This window comes from Erithacus rubecula (assembly GCF_903797595.1).
Source record: "Erithacus rubecula genome assembly, chromosome: 9".
In the NCBI taxonomy this organism is placed as follows: Eukaryota; Metazoa; Chordata; class Aves; order Passeriformes; family Muscicapidae; genus Erithacus; species Erithacus rubecula.
In genome coordinates this window covers 2,102,750-2,125,919 of record NC_136660.1, presented here as the reverse complement: position 1 = coordinate 2,125,919, position 23,170 = coordinate 2,102,750, and the positions used below count along the sequence as shown (strand labels likewise).

At 47.0% G+C, this 23,170-nt stretch overlaps 1 protein-coding gene and 1 long non-coding RNA gene across 3 annotated transcripts in view; one reads left to right on the top strand and one right to left on the bottom strand.

Annotated features, from left to right (window-relative positions):
* Nucleotides 1-23,170, bottom strand: part of LOC306805146 — a 408,612-nt gene that overhangs the window by 64,819 nt on the left and 320,623 nt on the right. The gene's annotated exons all lie outside the window — the stretch shown is intronic.
* The window catches only part of SGMS1 (sphingomyelin synthase 1), an 80,035-nt gene that overhangs the window by 23,905 nt on the left and 32,960 nt on the right, over nucleotides 1-23,170 (top strand). Inside the window, exon 1 of one of the 2 annotated variants that reach the window (XM_079312534.1) lies at nucleotides 16,216-16,524. The exons of the other annotated variant lie outside the window; for it this stretch is intronic. The gene's annotated coding sequence lies outside the window, so the exon portion shown is untranslated. Of the gene's footprint in view, nucleotides 1-16,215; nucleotides 16,525-23,170 lie in introns of those variants that run through there. 2 annotated transcript variants of the gene reach the window in all.

Sequence of the window (23,170 nt, the reverse complement as noted above, 5' to 3'; positions counted from 1 at the left end):
CATCCCTGGAGGTGTCCAAGGAAGGGCTGGAGGTGGCACTCAGTGCTCTGGGCTGGGGACAAGGTGGGCACTGGGCACAGCTTGGGCTCCATGGGCTGGGAGGGATTCTCCAGCCTAAAATAATTCCATGGTTCTGTGGCACAACTCGTAATTTATGTGCAGATATTCACCTGCAGGTGCCTTGGTGTCTGTAACCTCTGTTTCTTCCTGTATTTATCTCGATCTGTGACAAGATACCTTCTGTAGTCATGGGGTCAGAGAGCATGTGAATGATTCTGCTGTGATCCAGGGATCTCACAGTGGAATATCAAGGCACTGCTGTCTCTTCAATGGCTTTTTTTCTTCTTGGTATGAGTATTTTTTAAACAAAGGAAAAACATCCCTTTCATCAATTGTTCCCTTTGCAGAACTTGAGCCTTAAAATAATCCAGGAAGCCTTTTGTTATATAAATATGCTCATCCTCCAGCTTGGCACGGAATGTGCTTGACAGAACTGCTTGCTGAATTCTGTTTTAAACTTGAATTTCAGGGGCTATGAAGGAGAAACCCTGGGCTCAGAGAGCAAATCAAACACTGACTGCTGTGTAATCACAGTGTAACAGGGACTATTTAAAGCAGTGGAAAGCAGGGATTTATGCCTGGGACTCAGTTTCTGTGTCTCAGTGATTTTTATTTCAGCTTGTTACAGCCAGGTATGTTCATACCTACCAAATTTAGCTCCATGGGAAGAGAGCATATGTGCAGTCTTTTGAAAATATTCCTGCTTGAGTTGTTTGCTCTATAGGAATAGAATTGTGTGTGGATACAGCAAGGGCTTGGCTACTGTTAACCAACAGTAAATTCCAGTGCAGAACACTCAGTAGTGAGATCTCCCAGTTAAGTGGGCAACAGTTGGCTAGAGCAGATGTTTCAATAGAAAATGAACTAAACATCACCACCAAAAAAAAAAAAAATCCCATAAACTCAAAAATCCATCAGCCACAAGAACTCACCACCCTGTGAATTTCAAGTAATCTTTGTTAGAAATAGTGACTGTTTTCTGAGTGTTGTCATGGGCATGTAAAACCACCTTGGGGGGAATTTATGAATCATGTAGAGTTTTTCTGTGTCCTCCCTAGGGCACACTTTCATTGTGAGATACCTTCCACCATCCCAGATTGCTCCAAGCACCGTCCAACTGACCTTGGGACACTTCCAGGCACAGGGCAGCCACAGCTTCTCCAGGAAATGACATCTTTGGCATATATGAAAACCTAAAAATTTAATGGAATTTTGGAGCAGATATTTTATATACCCGTGTTCAGTTTGTTGGGTCAATCAAATTGGGCTTTGGTAGATTTTCTAGCTGCTTATTCAATGTCTTGGCTTGTTCTGGGTGGTGTGGATCATTTCCTTCTTGTCTCCTAATTTATTTTCCTTCAGTAGCTGCTCTTGTGTTTCCTGGAAAATGGAAAGGATGTGCTAGCAGGAAATGGTTGCAGTTAATGAAAATAGGCTGTACCTACTGATGATTAGTCCTTAATGCAAGGGGGGAACGTTCCCTCTCCAGCTTTGTGGCCTGAATTAGCATCTGACTGTTCCTTTGTCCCGAGGCTGGCTCTGAATGACTCTGGGATTGATTCATGGCTTAGGGCCCCCAGTAATAGGATTTCCTGTGAGGGTGTGTCACCAGACCTTGCACAGGTTCAAAGGGAAAATGGGTTTTCCCTCCTGTGCTGCATCCTCTGGACTTGTGCCCCTTGGCTGTGGCTCCTTTTCCATCCTTTTCCAACCTGCAAGGTTTCAACTGGGGTTTGATGACTGCTGCCATCCCAGCTCCTTTCAAGTGTCTCATCATCCCATCACACCCAGAGTGTGTGGGGACATGTTCTTGGGTTCAAGAGTGAACATAAATACGTTTAGTGCTTCTCTGAAAGGCTTTCAAGTGCAGCACTGCTCTTTTGCAGCTCTTTTTGCTTCCTTTGAAGGCTGAGCAGCCACTGCTGAACTCAGGGCTGCAGTGCGTGACTGCTCCCTTAGCAAGCAGTTAAAACATCAGCTATTACACTGATGTGCAAATGTTATTTTGTGCTGAAGTCATGCTGGAAATAGTTCAAAATGTCTTGTTTATTTGGATTCACGAGGGGCACGCTGTCTTGCTGAGCTCTAATCTTGTTTTGCTCTCTGCTTTCTTTGCAATCAGCAGAGCTGTATTCAAACCACGCTGAGAGATTTAAGGGACCTCTTGGTCTGCACCCCAGGAGCCACAGGCTGAGGGCAGCATCCCTGGGTTGGTGCATTTTGGGAAGCTGGGTTATTAATCATTTGTTTTCCCCCAGCCTCTGTCCTTAGATGGATGGAACAGGCTCTGTTCCTGTATTGAATTAAACCCTCTGCCCCTGTGCTCAGGTGAGACCCCACCTGCAGAGCTGCCCCAGCACAGGAGGGACCTGGAGCTGCTGGAGAGAGTCCAGGGGAGGCTCCAGGATGATCAGAGGGATGGAGCAGCTCTGCTGGGAGAGCTGGGATTGTTCAGCCTGGAGAGGAGAAGCTTTGGAGTCACCTCATTGTAGCCTTCCATGGTGTGGGGGAGCTGACAAGAAAGGTGGAGAGAGATTTTGGGGCAGAGCCTAAAGTGCCAGGAGAAGGAGAATGGCTTTCCACTGCCAGAGGGCAGGGATGGATGGGATATTGGGAAGGAATTGTTCCTGGGAGGGTGGGCAGGCCCTGGCACAGGGTGCCCAGAGCAGCTGTGGCTGCCCCTGGATCCCTGGCAGTGTCCAAGGCGAGGCTGGATGGGGCTTGGAGCAGCCTGGGACAGTGGAAGGTGCCTCTGACCATGGCAGAGGGTGGATTGAGATGGGCTTTAAGGTCCCTTCCAGCACTGTGATTCTTTTAAGTATCTTGTACTGGATAAGCACTGACTCATTTGTTCATTCTTTTAATGACAGATGCACTTGTTTAAAATAACTCCACGTTTTTGCAGTTTTACTGTTTAGCAGATAATACAGTTATTGGGATTTTTGGACAAGATGCTCTGTTTCAGTTCACTCCTTAAATGTTTTCCTCTGTGTTTGCAAGATGCATGAAGACAAAAAGGTTTTTTCCTGGTCTGTGCTGCCCTGCCTCTGCTGTCCCCATTCCCAGTAAGGAGCTGAAATGCTGTCAGCAACTTGTTTGACAGATTTTCATGTACTACTTAGGAAGACAAAAAGTTGCATCTCACATATTTTGCTGTGCAGGGATAAATACACAGCAAAGGGTGGGTAAAATATTTGGTATGAACATTCTGAGGGATTTTGTAATCTCAGCAGAGGATGCCTACTCTATCACCAGAGTCCTGTGTGGCTGTCCCTGCTGTTCAAATCATGTGTTCATCCCAGCTACATCCAGGCAGGTTTAAATATCCTCCTGTCCGGAGCATGCTCCCACCTCCAGGTTCCTCCCTGCCCTTCCCTGCATTGTGGAGCATCCTCACAGCCATCTCCAGACACTGACACATCACTGAATTCCCCAAGCTTTGCTAAGAGTTGCTTGGAAAGCTGATGCAACCTGGGGAGCTCCCTGAGCTGTGTGACACATCCAGGAAGGCACAAAGGTGAGGGACAGGCTTTGCACAAAGGCTGTGTCACTATCAGGATGTGTTGATGGGGTGGCTGCAGGTGTTTTGTGGGTGCTGATCCAGATTATCTGGGGCAGCTCCCTGATGGTCAGTGCCAGCAGGAGTGCTTCCCAAATTCAGGGGCAGCACTCAACTTGCTCTCAATGTTCTGTTATGATTTCCCTGCCTGTGTTTTGGTCTCTGTGAAGCTTCTCAGGGAAGGCAGCTCAGTACTAAGACACTGTCTCCAGCTCTGCAGTTTTGCTGATCTGTTTGAAGTCCCCAGACAGTTGATCAGGCAAACTTGCTGCTAAATGGATGATCTAATTCCCAGTGAATGCTGTGATCACAAGCATTACCCTACATCACAGAAACAATTTGAAAACCAGTGCCTACTCCTCAAGCTGTCAGTTGTCTTTCAGCACCCTCGTTGTGCTCTTTCATCTTTAAATGCTTGTGCTGAAACTCAAATAAACTTACCTGTCAGCAGCTGCAGGAATGTCTCTTCTGTCTCCAGCTCCTTCCTAGCTGTAGCTGGCAGTTTAAAAGCTGTTTACAGAGGAGATAAAGCAAGGAGCTCTCTTGTAGCTGCTGTTTCTCTAAATGATTTTTCTTATACTCCAGTAATACTCAGCATAAATTGTGCCGGTGCTTTGTCAGGGTTGCTCAAAGACAGCACATGTTCTGTGCTCAGAATCCCTGAGGACATGGGCAGGGCAGGAAGGTGTCCCAGAACAATGGGAAAATGGGTGGAGAGATGGTCTGGAGAGAGGTGACTTCCTGGGAAAAAAGTGGAGCAGAGCACACAACAACCTGACTGCCTGAAGAGTGGCCCCCAGCAGAGGATTGCTGTTTGACAGCCCACAGATATGTGGTTTAAATTTTATGAGGAACCTGGAATTCATAGACTGATAAAATCATTAGGGCTGGAAAGACCTCTGGGATCATCAAGTCCAACTGTGCCCAGTGTGCCCAGTGCCCACCTTGTCCCCAGAGCCCTGAGTGCCACCTCCAGCCCTTCCTTGGACACCTCCAGGGATGGGCACTCCAAACCTCCCTGGGCAGCCCCTGCCAAGGCCTGAGCACTCTTTCAGTGAAGCAATTTCTCCTGAAATTCCATGTGGAATATCCAAGAAAGTTTGTTTTTTTGTGGACCTGTTTATTTTTCTTTTTCCAAGCTGGGGTTCTAGATGGCCATTTCAGTGAAAGCCCTGTTCTCATCACAAGTCCTTCCTTCCTGTTCCAGCATCCAAAACCATGCAACCTGACAAATTTGCCCCAAGGATCAATTTTATTTTTACACCACAGCCTTGCAAAAATCAAGTCTAACAACTTAGATAAGTGAGCTTAATAAAACAGCAAGTTTTTGTTTGCATCCTTCTGCTTCTTGCTTGTGCAAGATGTACCATCCTTGTAAAAGTTGTGCTAAATCTGAAGCTCGTTCTCTGTCTGTAAAATGATAAAAATCCACCCATTTTTTCCATTTTGATGGACTGGTTGTTTAGTTTTATTTGGAGAATTGCTATACTCAGCCAGGGTCTGCTTCTCTGTGGTAATTTGAGGTGGAGTGAAAATGGACACTTCAAAGCAATTCTCTGTTGTCATTCTGTGAATTTGAGATGCTGAAAACAGGAAAAAAAAAAAAAAAGTGTCCCAGCAGGAGTTTGAGGCTACAGCTCTGCCCCTGGGTATATTGTGAATATTAATGACACAGAGCTGTGGGGACTGTTTGCACATAAAAAGAGGAAATCCAGGTGTGTTGAGCAGGAATCAGGTGTGTGCTGCAAGGTCAATGAGGTTGGAGAGCAGCAATTGGTTACTAATAAAAAATCAGGTCATTTTCTGTGCACCTCCTTAGCGGTCACTTTGCTGGTGCTGCATGAGAAAATAATAAATATAGGTGAACTAGCTATGTGTGTATGTATTTTATTTATTAAAAACCATCTTCCATGAGTGGAAGAAGGCACATGCAGAGCTAGGGGTGTGGTTAATTCCTTGCTCTGCTGCTCTGGTTTAAGAAAGGTTTTGGCAGCATCTGTTTTGAGATATTGAGAGGTTACTGCATTTTGCTGGCTCTTTCCTGTCTCTGAAGCCTAATGCTTGTTTCTTGGAACACTGTGAGAATGCAAAAATATTATTAGTTTTAGGTTTTGTTCTGCTCTTGGGAGGCTTTTTTTCTGAATTTGGAGGTTCTTTCACTGCAAATAGCTGCAAAGTTGCAGTAGTAAATGAATAAATATTGTTAGTGAAGTAGTAGATAACAGAACAAACTTCTGTAAAAATAATTCTAAAAATCACCTTTTTCTCTATGATTCTCCATGTCTTGAATCCTCTATTTCCAAAAAGAAGAAGGTTCAGCAAAGGATGATAAAAGTGATCAAAGACATGGTACAGCTGTTGTTTAAAAAGAGAAAAAAAAATTTCTCCTCTTCAGCATGGAGCAGAAATGATTGTGAGGGGAAGAAGTGAGGAGAGAAATGTTTGGCAGATTGGGAGCTTTGCATCTTCCAAAGAAGATGCCTTCCTCACTCAAGGAAGAAACAACTTTATAAAAGGGAAAGCTTTTCTTTTGGTGGTGCCAAGTTATGCTGTGATATTCCTGATGGCCAGGATGTTGCTGGAAGGTGAGTGGTTCAGAGGAGGCTGGATAAAACCCATCCTATTAAAAGCTATTGGAGACAGTGTCTCCTGGCTCAGGGAACAGTTATTAAAGCAGTGTTTGGAGGAATCCCAGGCTGGCTCAGGCTGGAGGGAGCTCAGTGGCACCTGGTGGCACCTCCCAGAGCCCAGGGCACAGCCCTGTGTGCACACAGCTCTGAACAGCCCCAGGGAGGAGAGCCCAGAGGCTCTGGGGGCAATCTGCTCAGGGCTGGCCCTGCCCACTGTCCCCAGGATCCCCAGGACACTCTGCTGGCTCAGGGACAGCTCAGTGTCCCCAGGATCCCCAGGACACTCTGCTGGCTCAGGGACAGCTCAGTGTCCCCAGGATCCCCAGGACACTCTGCTGGCTCAGGGACAGCTCCGTGTCCCCAGGATCCCCAGGACACTCTGCTGGCTCAGGGACAGCTCCGTGTCCCCCAGGTCCTGCCCTGCAGAGCTGCTCCAGCAGGTGTCCCTCACTCTGTGCTGGTGCCTGGGGTTGTTCCTCCCCAGGTGAAAAAGGTGAAAAAAAGTATCACTGTCTGTGTTAAACTTTTTGTAGAAATGTGAAACTTCCTTTTGTAAGCAGGTCATAAATAACACCCAGCTGTTGTGTAGCTGTGTAACACAGGGGCTACAACCCAGAGTAGCAGATGAAATGTGGGATTTTTTGGCTTCTGTACTAATTTCTACTTTTGGTAGGTAATGGGAAACAGGCAAGGAATAGCAAGTGATTCAGGTGATACAAAGCTGGTGTTTAGGAGCAGATGATAGCAGCAGTTGCCTTGGCTGATTGGGCTGTGTTCCTTTCCCAAAATTCTGCAGTCTGGAGCGTGCAGGGAGTTGGGTGGGTTGGGGTGGCAGTGTGCCAGCTGGTGCTGGGGTAATGATCAGGTTACCCTGGTGCACTGGAGACAGATGGGCCCCAGCATTTCCCTGCACACTCCATTCCCAGCCTGACACAATGTTTGGGTAGGGCTGGAACGCTGGGATTGCACCTTCACCCAGGGAGGGCGAAGGTTCCTTACACTGCACAGCACTTTCTACTACACACAGGGGGGTTGCTTGGCTGCCATATGGAAGGACTGAATTTCCCTGGAGATTTTGACGTTCAGCAGTGTGTGGGTGTTAGGCTTTGGGAGGTGGAGGAGGATGGAGTTGGAATAATGTCCTTTGAATCAGAGCTGTTTTGATCTGTTAGAAAGAAACTGGCTGCTCAGAAAGGAGGGGAGAAATCCTCAAACATTGGACTACTACATAGGATTTGGACTACATAGGATTTTGTGCAGAAAAAAAGGACTTGGAGCAGGAGCTGTTTAAAAATTGATCCTGGTCTGGGTGGGGTAGAAACCCAAGTGTGAATGAGCATGTGTGGGGTCCCTGAGATGCTGTACACACAAGGTCAACAGCCATACCTTGAAAATGGAAAGAGGGTCATGGTTCAGTGGGCTCCAGCCCACGGCTTGGCTGTGTGATAACTTAGAGAGTAAATTCCAAGTGATTTATCTCTCTTCTGATGTCTCTTGAACTCTGACTGCTTGTCTCTGTTGCTGTCAAGTGGCTGCTTCTGTATTTATAAGCAAGGTGGAAACTACTGACCTGCTTTGCCTCCTCTGAAAGGCAAGTGATAGTTCTGTCTGAGATGGCAAGGGCAGTATTTCTGCATGTGCTTGGACTAAATTTACTGTAGGGAACTGAAAAGTGTGGATGGTGACGACTGCTGGAAGGGAAAGCGTGTATTTACTGCTCGATGGCTGTAGATTTATAGACAGTTTGGTTTATAGATAAATATTGTTGCCTCTATTTCTGTAGCCATAAGCAGTAGATTTTAAAGCTTAAACTTTGTTATAATCTAGGGACCTTTTTCCATTTTTTTCCCTATCCCATCTGCTGAGTTTTTCACTGGTGGCTGAGGTGTCACGTGGCGCCGGGAGAGCCAAGAGAAGTGACGCATCCCGGTATCCCATGGTAACTCTCCTTTCCCTTCGTTTTTAGCTCCTTTGCTTTGCTCCCAGATAGAATAACCTGCCTGTGGGATTAGCTCTGCTCACTCGAAGGTGATCCTGCAGGGTTTTCACTCCTGAAAACGGGCTGCACTCTGGTAACCCAGATTGCCCTCTGGATGGGGAACAAAGAGCACAGCAAAGCACAAGGCAGCACCAACACCAGCCCCCACCAAGCCCAGAAATCTCCGAGTTCCCCACCCAAACTTCTCAACATGCAGGAAGCTGCAGGAAGCATCAGTGGCAGTTTGCTCTAAGCTTGTCTGAGAAGTTTCTGCAAACCACGGGTAGATACCCTGCAAGTGAGCTACAATTCTCACCAAATTTGCAATTCGGGTCTTGCAGTTTACAGAGGTTTTGCTGCTAGAAACTTGTTGGGTGAGGCTTGCTTTTTTTTTTTTTTTTTTTCCCCTTCACCACCCCCATCAGTTGTTTTTAACCTATGGTTGCTGTATGCAGTTACTGCCTGCATTTTTGTTAGAAATATCCTACTTATCCCCCAAGAAAAGCTCATAGTTTTGCATTCAGATCTGCTGATATTTTTTAGAATTCTGATTATTTTTTGGAAAATGGAATATTTTATTCTAGAATCATAAAACTGCTTGTGTTGGAAGAGACCTTAAGTCCCATCTCATTCCACCCCTGCTGTGGGCAGGGACACCTTCCACTATCCCAGGCTGCTCCAAGCCCCATCCAGCCTGGCCTTGGGCACTGCCAGGGATCCAGGGGCAGCCACAGCTGCTCTGGGCACCCTGTGCCAGGGCCTGCCCACCTCCCAGGAAACAATTAACTGAATGCCATTTTCTCCTCTATGTCTATATATCCACTGTAACTTTATTGTATTAAACCAGCCATGGTATGACTCGCTCTGCCTTAAACTCCAGGCTGCAAATAGAACAGCTCCTCACCAGGGGTAAACAGTGAGTAGAGCCCTTGCAGTGAGAGACCTGAAACCTGTTCTTACATTCTGTTTCCAGACTCTCCTGTGCCTGTTTTCTGTGTGCAGTGAAGCACAGTGTGTGTCTGGTTTAACTCTGCCTTGCCGATTGGATTTTTGCTTTAGGGCACATCTTTCACAAACTGAATTTATCCTCGGGGAGGAAGAAGAAAAAACTGGTTTTGCTCACACATAGTCCCCGTGCAGTGGAGGAGTCGGTGGTGAAGTTTTTCAGTGAGGCAGGATTTGCATTTGCTGTTGCCACAGCTACAAGTGAGCTCACAGCATTTCAGTCCCTCAGCCAGGGACCAGCAGGAGTTTTCAGAGTGGAGGCAACAGTGCACCCAGATGACTCATTCTGGTGTGTCCAAGGGCTGGGGAATCACTTCTTGAATGGGAGAGGATGCCGTGGTGTGCGGGAGAGGAGGCAGGAGATGTGCTCTGAGCACTTTGGGGCTGCCTGGATTTGGGGCAGGAGCTGGGTGATGCGTGCTGGGAACAGGCTGCTGAGCTGTCACCCGATGCACAACATCCCTGCGGGCACCTGGATGTTGGGAAGTATCCCAGCACTTCTCTGATGTGCTTCCTCTGGCTTTGCTCCAAGCAGGTAATGAGTACAAATCTCTCTTCTCCTTCTAACGGGTGTGAATTCCCTTCTGTTCCGTTTCAGTTCCGGGCAGTCCATCGTGCTGCCCTGGGTTTGCATGGGGCTGCTGCTGCCTGGCTAAATCCAGACAATAGCCTGCTTGTGGCAGCTGAAAGTGGTGCTGGAAAAAAAAAAAAATCCCTCTTCTGTAATTGCAGGAGAAAAACAAGCCTGTGTGCAGCAGGAAGCAGCAAGACTCTATTAACTCATACTTCTAATTTTTTTCCCTGTGTCTTCTGCACAGTCTGTGATGATTTAAGTATAAATTGCTTGGAAAAGTCCTTTGGCTGTTATTTATTACTGATTGCTTGCATGGCAGGGGGTTGGGAGGTTAAAGTCTCTTCCAAGCCAAACCATTCCATGATTCTGCAGTTTGGGTGGATATCAAAGGATGGTTACTCTGTATCCTGAGATTTGCCATTGTAACCATTGTAAGTAAGTGTGGAATATTTAACAAGGAGATAATTGGATGACTACTTTCATCTAGGTAAGATTAAAAAACTTTGAGCTGTCTTGCTGTCAGGTTTCTTCTTTTTGCCAGTGAGAGGCTGGCTGGCTGGTGCCTTTCACCTCCAGGATTGCCTGCTTCTCTTGTTATCAGTGTTCCATAAGTGCCTTCAGTGGCCTTTTCCTGCTGATTCTTAACCCTTGGAATGGTTAACAAGAAGGTGTGTTATCATATGCAAAGTACTACTGTGACACTGCTAAAAAGTCTTAGACCTGTTGTGTGAGTCAGAAAAGCTGGAGATGGGAGAGAACTGTGATATGTGGCCAGCTCAGTTAATCCAGGGATATGAAACTAAAGGGAGGAACTGAGTGAGAAGTGTTGTGAGCAGTTATGTGACACTTTTCCCCCAAACAAACAGCTGTAACTGGTCACACAGGTCACTTCACTGGCATCCTGTCTATCAACCTGGGCTTGTTTAAAGATTTCATTACTGCTCTTGACTTCTTATTTTTGGAGCTATGGGTGTGTAGCTTTATGGATTAATAAAAACAAGGGAGGGGGAGAACCCCATCTCCAGGCTCCACTTTGCCATCATGTGCACTCTGAAATAGACTTGGAATAGGGGAATTCAGCTTGTATTTGACAAGGAAATGCCAGGTCTCATAACAGGTGGAACAAAACAAGCAGCAGATCAAACTGAGGGGCCATTGGCACCAATGGTATAGGAAGGTGCATTTTTCAACTTATGGGAGTCCCATCGGTGTGTGGTGAGCTTGTAGGGTGGACAGGGACAGCTAAATTATGGATTTGTTACTTGGATTGATGGTAATCTGGAAGAAGACTTTAGGCTGTGATACAGCCAGGAGTGCCAGAATTGTGAGACACAGGAATGCTGCTTCTCACAGGTTTATTTGGAGGAGGCTGGCCAAGGAATGAAAGTCAGAATGACTGGGGAAAGTGAAGTTTATCCCTGCAGGCAGCTGCTTGCCCTGGGGACTGGCCAATTTTGGCTTTTGTTGTTTGTTTGTTTGTTTTTTCTTCTCTTAGTAACTCTCCAAAATACACTGCAGGGTGTCTGGTTGCACCTAAGGGATTACCTCAGTGGGCAGGAGAATAAAGAAGAACAGAGCTGCTGTCCTGGAGATCTACATTTGTGCTTCTGCCTGGAGATTTTGGGTTGGTTGTGGTCCCTGTGCCACTGTGCTGAACTTCTGCAGGTGACACCAGCTGCACGGGGTCTGGCCTGAGCTGCTGCTCCCACTGTTGTCCACAAGGATTTTGTGGTCTGTTCCCCTAGCAGAAGCCAAAGGAGTGGGTCTGGGCATGAAAATTATTGTGGAACCATGACAGTGTATCTGGTTTGGATGCATGAAGATGCAATTAAGGCTTGAGAGAAGTGTTTTGAACACTTCTGGAGAGTTTGGATAGATGAAAGAACTCTGCTGGATCCAGCAGAGCCTGGGCAAGTGCTTACCCAGAGTGTACTGGCACAAGGTATTCCTGTATTCCTTGAGTTCCTTTCACCATGAAAAGGTGAATTAGAAAGGAGTTTCTGCCCAGTGGGTTCTGGTGAGGTATTTATATTGGATAGAGCTTTTTCCCATGGGAATCCACATCCCTTCCTTTCTAAGAAGCTTGTTTTGATCTGACATCGTGGTGGGATTTAATGCTTTCAGTACAAGAAATTAAACAGAGATTTAAAAATAAAAATACCCCCTTTACTCTCAAATCTCAGAATGACATTTGAACCAGCACACGCAGGAGAGAATCCCTGTGTGTATTATTTGCTCTCTTGGGTTTTGATCTTGTTTTTTTATTGGCCCTAAAAATGTCCAGAGGTTAAAATTAGAATAATAAACATTTACAAGGGAATTTTCTACGGTCAGCTTTCATTTAGCACTGAAAGCCCTGGAAAGCCTGATTCATTTTGGGATGCTGAAGACAAAGTGAGTTTTTTTCCTGTTTTAATTTAGAGCTGCATGATGGATGTGGAAGCTTAAATTTTCCTTTATTTAGTAGTGTACCAAAACCAGTCTTTTGCTGTATAAACAAAGGGTCACATTCATAATAGCAAGAGCAACTAAGCAAGGGCAGTGACTTAGAGGGGGAATATCTTGGAATTGCAAGTGTTTAACGAATTATGGAGATCTTTTGTGCCAAAATGTTCCTGAATTTGTAACATATTGACCACATAAAGTCCTGCAGCTTTTCTTAGGCAGGAGTGAGAGTTGATATGCCCCTCTCTGTCACACTGTCCTGTTACATGGTGTATTTGGGGAAGGAGCAATGTTCCTTTCGTCACCAGATGAACAATCCTAAACTGTATCAGGGTTCCTCTTGGGTGAGTCTGTGATGAAAACCCTGGCTGTGCTGTGTTGGTTTTATGGTTGGTCATCATTCATGCCCTCAGTGTGGGTGTAAGGATGTTCCCTGTGCTTCAGTTCCTGCTTGTTTTATTCAGGACTACTTTGAAAATACATCTTGGGTCATCTACTTTGGGGCAAGATGGAGTTCTGGCTGCCTCTGGATTGATGTGCAATTTCCATATATAATTATTCCTCTTCATATGTGTGTGGCTGTGTTTTCAGTTCTCCAGTTCCCTGAAACTTTGGCTAGTTGTTCCTTACTCTGCCAGCAGCATCCCAGGATCCTTGGGGTGGATCTCACAGCAATGTGCTGGACTTGCAGCATCCCTGATTCCCCATTGGTTTGGCTTGTTCTGGGTTTCCATGCCAGGTACAACCTGCTGGTACCTTCCAGCTGTGACTCTCGTGGGGGAGCCACTCTCCTCCAGCAGGGTAACACAGAGGCAGGGCTGGTGATGCTTTGCATCTGGACTTGGTGACAGCAGGCTGATGCTGGGTGAACACCTGTGGCAAGAAGCCAGAACCATAGATGGCCTTAAATCCCTGTGCACCAGTGCTTGCAGGGAGTCAGCTTGAAACTGCAGTGGTGCCTTTGCTTTTGCTGTGTGAAGAGACCTCGAGTGCCCTGGCCCCAGCTGTGCCAGCTGCCACCACAGCAGAGCCCAGCTGGGCTCTCCCTGTCCCTGCTCAGCCCCCAGTGTATTTGCAAAGAGAGGAGAAGGAGGAGGAGGTTGTGCTAAACTGAGAACCAGGCAAGGCAAATGCTCTGACAGTTACAGAGAAACGTGTTTTATTGGGAGCTTTTGGACAAAAAAGCTGGTTATTGCATGGAGTCTTCCCTGTCTCTCCTTTTTAGGGTGAAATATTGATAGTTAAGATAAATTTATACTTCCCTTTGTTGTGTCTTTTTGCCAGACCACCCCCAGCTGTGAGAACAGGGAATGTTGTAGATTCAAAGAAATTACAACTTTAAATTACCTCTTAGCCTTAAAATAGAAAACTCTAGTATTTCTGTTGTTTTACACCAGCAAGAATTAGTTATCTGTTAAGTTAATGAAGATTTTGGCTTGTAAACCTAAATGGTATCCATGTCTGACTCTTCTTGCTTTGTTATAATAGAGGATAATCATCCTCTGGTTTTTAGAGATATAACAGAGAATTTGTTGGCCTGAGGGCTTTTTTAAAGCATTCATCCCAGTGGTGATGTTTGAGGGAAAAAAAAAAAAGGCAAAAGGGAAGCAAAACTCGAGAGAGATGGAGACTGTAAGGAATCTTTATGGAATGTGAGTGATGAAACACCTCCTGACTGGTCTGTTGACATTGCCCATTGACCTCTGTGTCACATTGAGAAAGCAGAAGTGGAGTCAAACCACAGCCAAGGTGAGTTAGCAAGGGCTGGGAGCTTGAATCTTCACCTCAGGAGTGAGATAGGGCACATGCCAGTTGTTCTGCTGAGCTGGGGTGTGACCTGTGACATTGTGGGACTGTGCCTTAGACAGGGCTGAGGTGCTGCTTCTGAATTCCTGTGGGTGTCCTCAGTGATATCCAGGGTGTGAGAGTGAACTGGCTGAAGGCTCCCAGGATCACAGCCTGGCTCAGCTTGGCAGTCACCTGGAAGGTCACCTTGTGTCTCTTTCCCACTGGGGAGTGCAGAACTGGGCCCAGCACTTCAGGAATGGTGTCACCTGTGCTGAGTAGAGGGGAAGGGTCACTCTAGTGATGCAGCCCAGGCTGCTGGTGGCTTTTTTTGCTGGGAGGGTGTATTGCTGGCTCCTGGGACCCACAGGTGCTGCTTGGCAGAGCTGTTCTCAGTCTGTCAGCTCCCAGCCTGGGCTAACTCCTGGCATCACACTCCCCCAGGTGAAGGAAGGACTCTGCCTTTCCTTTGTTTGAACACCACAAGACTCCTGCTCACCCTTTGTTCCTGCCTTTTAGGGTTCATCCAAGTGGCAGAGTGACTGTCTGGTGTACTGGCCACTCACCCCAGGTACTGTGTCACCAGCAGAGTGCTAAGGGCACTGTGCTCTGTGCATCCTCCATGTCACTGAAAGAGGTTAAACCATTCTGGCTCTCCCATCAGTCCGTGGGAAATGTCTGTCCTCCAGCTGGACTTTGTGCAACTCCCTGCTGGGCCTGGCCATTTGGCCACTTTTCCACCCACCTCCCTGCCCTCCTGACTGCTCCATACTTTGCCAGCTAATCTGAGGGTGTGAGAGGAGCCAGTGTTGAAAGTCTTGGCAAGCCAAGGCAGACAACATCCTCTGCACTTCCTTCATCCACTGGATTGTTTCATCCTAGGAGGAGGTCAGGCTGGTGAAGCAGGATTTTCTCCCTTCATGTGTCCATGCTGACTACTGATCACCCTCCTGTCCTTCAGGTAATTGGAAATGGTTTCCAAAGTTCATCAAGTGTGGCCTCACAGTGACAGCAGCCAGCTCCCTCAGCACTCGTGGATCCATCCTGTCAGCTCCCATGGGATGTCCATGTCCAGCCTACTGTCCCCTGACTTGGTCCTCTTCCACTAGGGATAAGTCTCCCTTGTCTGGATTTCTCCTCTGGCCTCAGGGGCCTGCAGTTCCCAAAGGCTGGCCTCACTGGCACCCTTCACATCCCTTACCACATTCAATTCCAGATGTGTTTTGGCTCTCTTGGCCCCATCCCTGCCCCATCAGTGTTCCCAGATTCCTCCTGGATCACTGTCCCTACAGGATCAGTGTTCCCAGACTCTCCTGGATCGCTGTCCCTGCAGGATCAGTGTTCCCAGATTCCTCCAGGATCACTGTCCCTACAGGATCAGTATTCCCAGATTCCTCCAGGATCACTGTCCCTACAGGATCAGTGTTCCCAGACTCCAGGATCACTGTCCCTACAGGATCAGTGTTCCCAGATTCCTCCAGGATCACTGTCCCTACAGGATCAGTGTTCCCAGACTCCAGGATCACTGTCCCTACAGGATCAGTGTTCCCAGATTCCTCCAGGATCACTGTCCCTACAGGATCAGTGTTCCCAGATTCCTCCAGGATCACTGTCCCTGCAGGATCAGTATTCCCAGATTCCTCCAGGATCAGTGTCCCTGCAGGATCATTGTTCCCAGACTTTCCTGGATCAGTGTCCCTGCAGGATCAGTGTTCCCAGACTCTTCCTGGATCTCCTGCCCTGCTTTTTGCACTTGGCTCTGATCAGGAGCTCCGTGCTCCTCCATGGGAGCCTCCTGCCCCTTCAGCTCCATCAGCTGCTTGTTGGGATGGTCTGTCCTTCAGCCTGGGGGAGATTATTCTCTTTTTCACCCAGCTCTTTTGGGTCCCTTGCTCCGAGTCCCAGTGTCCAGCCTGGCCTTGGGCACTTCCAGGGATCCAGGGCAGCCACAGCCTCTCAGGACAGTGGAGCGCTTCTGTTGCTGTGTGCCCAGCTCGGTGTGTGGGTGCAGGTGGCTTTCCTGGTGTTTATTTGGACGTGCAGCCGTGTGCGTGAGCTCCAGGGTGGCAGCAGAAATAGCACAGCTCCTGGCAAAACCCCAAGATATGTGAGAGCCTCCCAGTCTTACTGGATGGATGCAATATTTCTCTTGGATAGCTCAGCCCGGCTGTGGTGTCCGAGTCCAGGCTGCGTGTGCAGCTTTAGGAAAATAAAGGCTTTATTTCTGTCTGATATTCTCCCCGACTTGCGCGTTTCCTAATGTATCCAGTCTCTCCAGAAGGGCTGTGCTTCTCCCTCCTTCTCCTCTGCCTATTTATATCCGCGGTGACGTTGCAGGAGTGTTTGCTTTGGAAGAAATCTCTCCGTCTGAGCCAAACTGAAAGCAAACCTGCAGGAGAAAGCGTTCCTTTCTTCTCCTGCCGGGGAGAAGGGAGTCCTGGACACTCATAGGAAATCATCACCTGGCAAGGACAGGAAGCCTGGCAAGGTAAACGCCTTTTTCTGTTTGACTAATGCAGTGACATCCACCCCCAAAACCCGTGAACTTCTCATTCCGGGGGGCGGAGGCGTGAAACTCCGGGGTGGTTTTTAGAGAGGAGCTGTGAATGAGTTGCTGAAAGCCTCCAGGCTCAGGACAATGGCTCTTTGAGACTTGTCTCATCAGCTGCTTGCATGCACAGCATCGCAGCGCAGGGATTGCTGTCCCCCTTCATCAGGGGCTTTTCCTTCTCCCCCCTGCTCCCCAAATACTGGGATTGCACTGTGGGAGTGGTTTCCTTACAGTAAAACCGAATTTCGCCTTGTCTGTAGCTTTCTAAGCCCTTCAGAGTCCTTGCTCTGAAATATGTGCTCGATCTGAATCTAAAATAAGAAATTTGGATGATGGTTTTATGAAGCAGTAAACTGAATAGTGTGTATGTGTTTGTAGAGTAGTTTGCAAAATATGGGCATTTACTTTTGGTTAAGGCCAGGTTTTCTGGCATCTGATGCTGCTTTTGCTACTTTTTTGTTGCTTGTGACCTGTAGAAGACACAGAAAGTAACACTCAAAGGTTTTGAAATGCTCAGTATGAAGCTGAGCACGTTTGAACCCTTTTTTTTTTTTTTTGCAGAAATGCCAATCCCTGAGCAAATATAACAGCCCAGCATAAATAAACAGCCAAGAAAGCAAGTCTACCTCTCTAGAAATTTGAAGTATTTACCTTCACCGTTTTACTCCTTATTAGATATTTTTACCTCCTAACCAAACTGCATTTTTGTGACCTGTAATTGCAGGGGTAAAACCTATGACAGTGATTTTTAGGAAACACAACAGACAGTGGAAGTTCTGTGAAAATGTTCTGGATTCAAGCTCTTTGGTGTGGATGGGGGAGAAATAGAGCTATTCTTGCTCCAGGAAATTTTGGGTGCACCACAGTAGTACCCAAGTGAGGTCAACATTTGGGAGTAGATACAGGTCCTTAAAAATAGCAGGGATTTCTTTAATTGAGAGTGTGAGAGAAATGGTGGTGTCCCCAGTCTGAGATACACACCTACCCCACTTAACTCCTGGAATTAGCTCTGTGATAACCTTGGGTAATCACTGTGAATAACCAGGATGCAGCAGGGTATCACAGAATCACAGAATCATTGAATAGTTTGGGTTGGAAGGACCTTAAAGCTCATCCAGTTGCACCCCCTGCCATGTCAGGGACACCTTCCACTATCCCAGGTTGCTCCAAGCCCATCCAGCCTGGCCTTGGACACTGCCAGGGATCCAGGGGCAGCCACAGCTGCTCTGGGCACCCTGTGCCAGGGCCTGCCCACCCTCCCAGGGACAATTCCTTCCCAATATCCCATCCATCCCTGCCCTGTGGCAGTTTAAAGCCATTCCCTCTGTCCTGCCCCTCCATCCCTTGTCCCCAGTCCCTCTCCAGCTCTCCTGCAGTCCCTTTAGGCTCTGGCAGGGGCTCTGAGCTCTCCCTGGAGCCTTCTATTCCCCAGGTGAGCACCTCCAGCTCTCCCAGCCTGGCTCCAGAGCAGAGGGGCTCCAGCCCTGGAGCATCTCCATGGCTCCTCTGGACTCACTCCAGCAGCTCCAGCTCCTTCTGTCACTATCAAGCTTGTCTGTGCTCCTGGAGAGGGGTTTTTGATATTTTGGGGCTTGAAAACACGAACATAATCTGTGTGTTGTGACTGGTGTCAAGAACAGAAATGCAAGTGCCAGCACAGTGAATGCCAGTCAAAATATAAGTGATGAATGCCAGGGGAAAGGTATTTGGCCATGGCTTGATTTAGCTGCTCTGTGTATGCTACAGCATGATATATTTGTGTTGTAAATACAAGTTAAGTTTAATTAGTGTGTGATGAAGCCCAGGCAGAGCCTGTTGCCTGGAGAAGCTGTGGCTGCTTCTGGATCCCTGGAAGTGTCCAAGGCCAGGTTGGAAGGGCTTGGAGCAGCCTGGGATAGTGGAAGGTGTCCCTGCCCATGGCAGGGGTAGAATGACATGGATTTTAAAGTCCCTTCCAATCCAAACCATTCCACGATTTTATGCCTCTTGTGATCAAAGCTGCTGAGACCTGGCTTTGGTGGGAGCAGGATGAAGTTCCTTCAGGAAGATCCTGAAGGATAAAGATCCAGCAGGATGAAGGTCCCTGTTCAAGTTCCTGTTTGGAATTGTAGTGAGAGACAAGTAATTCAGATCATTCAAATAATGCTTGTGGAAAAGTGTCTGTGTAAGAAATACGAGTTGGGATTTCATTGAACACTCATATTTTTTTAGGGGACATGTATGCCAGAAAGCAGAATTTGAATGGTCCTGTTAGAAGGACCAGTCTGTTGTTTTTTATGCTTGAGCATCTTTTAAGAATAAATTGAACTGCAGGTGAGGGTTATAAAAATAAGGTCTAGCAGGCCAAGTTTTTGTTGCATTTTGATCATTGGTGGAGATGAAAGTACAGTTAGATTTTATCTGAGTGACACCAAAAGCAGCTTTTGCTTGTGGTATCGTTGCTGCCTGTTCCCTTTTTTGTAGGATGAGATAAGGGGACATATAAATACATGCATATAAACCCCTGTAAACCCTTTAAGCCTTTGGGATTAATGGCTCTGGCTTCCTGAGCATAATTTGTTCTTTCCAGCTCTTAATTAAGGTCATCTTTAGAACCCAGGTGAACTTGTGGCCAGGGAAGTCACCAGAAGGAGGGTGAGAGTTGGAATGATGGAATTGCACAGCTCACCCGTGTGTGAAGCCCTGACACAGGATACTGGGAATACAACACCCTGCATCCCTCACAAACTGCTCCTTACCACTCCTGACATGTTGTTCCCTTTGCCCTTGGGGCAGAGGAAGTGTATATTTGAGTATTAATCCACATCATGCTTATTAATGAGAAAGGTATTGGATAGGTGGGGATGTCAGGGCCGTTTAACCTGTGGGTATTGACTGCCAGCTCCATAGGGAAAAAAAGGGAACTGGAGGCCAGGATGAATTGATTATGGGTGTTTGATCTGCAGGCTCTTTGAGTGGAGTGTCTGTCCTTCTGGGTCTGCTGCCTGGCTCTGAGGGAGATGCTCCTGGCAGGAGCAGCAGGTGTAGGTCAGGTCTTTGGGATAACAAACATCTTGCTAAGGAGCCCTAAGGAGTGGATTTCTGCTTTGTGCTCGGTGTGGCTGTGGCCTGCAAACAAACACTCAGGATGTGGAGACATGGTTGATTTATCTTTAACAGGAAAAAGCCCCCTCCACACCCACCAACCCTGCTGTTGACCTCAAGCACCAGAAATCATCCTGTATTAACTCTTGTTTTGGTTTTGGGGAGGTGTCTGGGTTTATTTTTGGTTGGTTGGGGTTTGTTGTTTTGAAATGTTTAATTTGCTTGATGTGTTTAAGGCTTTAAAGAAGCCAGAGCACCTGATAGTGCCAAACTGCTGGTGCAGTTTGTCCCAAGGTTTGGGTCAAACAGCAAACTCTTTTGATGGAAAAATCAGTGGGACACCAATCTGTGTCCCATTACAGTATTTGGTGAGGAAACAATCTGTGCCAGAAGCCTTTGGGTTGAAATTTTGGGTTTGGGAGAAACTGGAATTTTGAGGTGGTGACTTTTTAATGAGAAGTTTTTAACACACATGGGCGATGAGACTTCTGGGAGGGCAGAATAAGTGAATCAGGGAATAGGAGTGGCACTTGCCAAGATGGAAATGCAGGAGCTGGATGTGGGATGCAGTCACGTGGGGTTGATACCCTGCCCTGTGAAAAATGTCCTTATTGTTGAGTTGGGAGTTTGAAAAGGATGTCTAGTTTCTCTTTTTCTCTTTTATGGAAAGCTTCACTCTTCCAGGCTCTGAAGGGACCTCAGTGGTTTTGAATTGTTGCTTTGACCTGGGTGTGTGATTGCACATGCCCTGGGTGGAATTGCCATTCCAGAGTGTTTGCCCTGGAGAGGTGCTGGGTGTTCAGCTCTGCAGAGCCACCCCTGGGAAGGTCTATGTGTTTCTCCAAGGACCTAAAGGTCAACCATGACCTTGGACCAAGAAGAGCAGAAGGCTGGGTAGACCCTGCAGCCCTGGGAAGCACACGTGATGAGCAGAGTAGGGATTTTATCCATTTAGATGAGAACGCCAGGAGCAGCTTGGACGATGAGTGGCATGGAGTGAAGACACTTCACCATGAGATCCTGGATCCTGGTGGACCTCCAGGGGTTTGGGATCCCACTCTGCTCCTGCCATCCCTTTCAGAGTTACAGGGTGTGCACAAGGAATGTTTGTGATCCCTCAGAGCTGTTTGGGGTTTGTAGGGAATGGGAGTGGGCTGGGAGTGCCCGGGATCAGCTCAGCCACGTGGAGCATCCCGGATTGCAAAACTGCTGCCAGGGCAAAGGACAAGCACGTGTCCAAACACAGCAGCACGAGGTGTTTCTTAACTCCCTGCTGGACCAGGAGCAGGGGGAATTTCCAGCTGATTTTCCAGAGGACTCTGGTTTGCTGCCAGGGTTTAAAATACACCTTCACTCTTGCATATGTGCTCGAGCACATGATGCTGAATTTGGAGGAATTCTGCTCAGGGAACTCAGTTCAACTTGCAAGCAAGGCTGATCTTTTTATAGGAGAGAGGGAGAAGAGTGTTTCCTGCGGACGTTGCTCTGTGAGTCACACGTTACATGACACAGCATTCCTCCCGGGAAACTTAATTGCTGGAACTGATGAGCACATCGGCGCTCTGGAATCTCCCTTTGTCTTAGCAAACAACACCTAAGCACTTCACCTGGTGCTTCTGGAAGTTATTCTGAAAATACTTCAGAGATTTTTAAACTCGGCTGTTCCATGTTTTTTAGTTTCTCTCAGAACCCCATTAAGGTTTCAAAAGCAGCTGTCCATTGACAGCCTTCCACATAAGAGGTTGTTATGGCTGTTAATGCTGTAACACAGATGAAATAATAATTATTATTTTATTACATGTGTAATAATAAAGTTTCACATTACTTCTCTAAGTGTTCTAATGCAAATGGAGGTCAGAGTAGCTTTATAATCCTCCTGTAGCACATTTTTTCTGATATGTCAGTGACCAGGACAAGTTACTTGAATGATAAAGTCATATCAGCACTGGAGCTTGGTAGCAGCCCTTTCTCCTCAGTGCCAGCAGTCAACCTCAAATCTGGTTTTTGTGTCACATTGCTCATGTTCTGATAGGAAAGAAGCAACATCTCTGTGGCCATCTCTGTTCTCCAGGCGTTTTTCAGGCAATTGTCACTCTGCTGTTGAAGCAGGGTGAGGGAAGGTGGAGGTGAAACAGCAACAGCCACGGAACTGAGAGCAGTACTCCCAGATATTCAGTCCTATAGAAAGAAAATTATGTCATCAGCTCAGGCTGTCCTCTCTTTCAGCCCTTAAGCTAAATATGTCCTGGCTGGACTGTGTAGAAAAAAAAAAACCCACCCTCCTTTGCACATCCTGTGGAAGAGTTACTTGTGTTTCTTTTTAATTGTTTAGGGCTTTTCACGGTGTTGTGTTGAATCTGTCTGGATACATGCAGTATTTAAATGCACCGTGGTTGAAAAGGTGTTCTCAAAGCTCTCTTTTAATTACCTGTAATACTCGTCCAACTGTCTTCTCTTCTCTTCTCCCTTCTGGCCCCACCTGACTCATGGGAAAACAGAGCTGGCTTTGTTATGTACCTTGAGGTCACTGAACTCACACAGGCCTGGATCATGGGGGAAAAAATATCGCCAAGATAAGATCTGCTGGAGTCACACAAGAGGATTTCTGTCAAATATGAAGGCATTTATTGTCAGGAGGGAGTTACTGAGTTGGCCTCTGGCCTCACCAGGTGACTTCTGCTGGCCTGAGAGGTGTGTGAGAGCCCGAAGCAGACATGAGTGAGTCCTTGGCCTGTGGCATCTTCTAATTAAGCTGTAAATCTCTCATATGTATTCTCACTGGGAGGGATTTACATGATTGATATCAATTGAATTACATCTAAGAAATCTTTATGTGATGAGCAATTACTGTTTTCACTCCAGAATCCCTCCTGCAAAGTGGGACCTGGTTGAGCAGATAACATGTTTGAATATTGTAATATTCACCAGTCACCAAAAGACTGCTGCAGAGAAAGGCAGCTCACTGGTGCCTCATTCCATGTCTCCTCATTTTAGATAAAATGGGCTGAGTTGGACTTTACCATGGGCCATTTGTAGGTGTCTGAACTTTGTGGAGGAGCTGATGGTGAGCACATTGTTCCACTGGATACTTGGCTGTCTCCTCCATGTGTTGGGAACAAGCACTCCTGGACCATGTTCAGGGGTGTGGATCTATTAAAAAACCCCAAAGCAGTTACTCCTTTAAAATACTTGTTTTCTGTATGACAGGATGAGTGTGGAAGAATTTCTGTGTGCACCTTCTGAAAATACTTTTTTTACCCTGTGCTTCTTCGATGTGGCTCTGCAGATTCCTCAGTAATCCTGGCAACAGGCTCCGTCTCTCGGGATGGAGCTCAGAAAACTTGATGCTGCTATTTGTTACTGCCGGTGCCTATTTTTCAATTTCCACATTATTTCATCTGTGCAGTGGAAGCAGGCTGCTTCCTACGCCTCTGACTTCACTCCTGGACAGCGTTTCTGTTGGATCCAGCATCCAGCGGACTGGGGAGAGTCCGTGCTC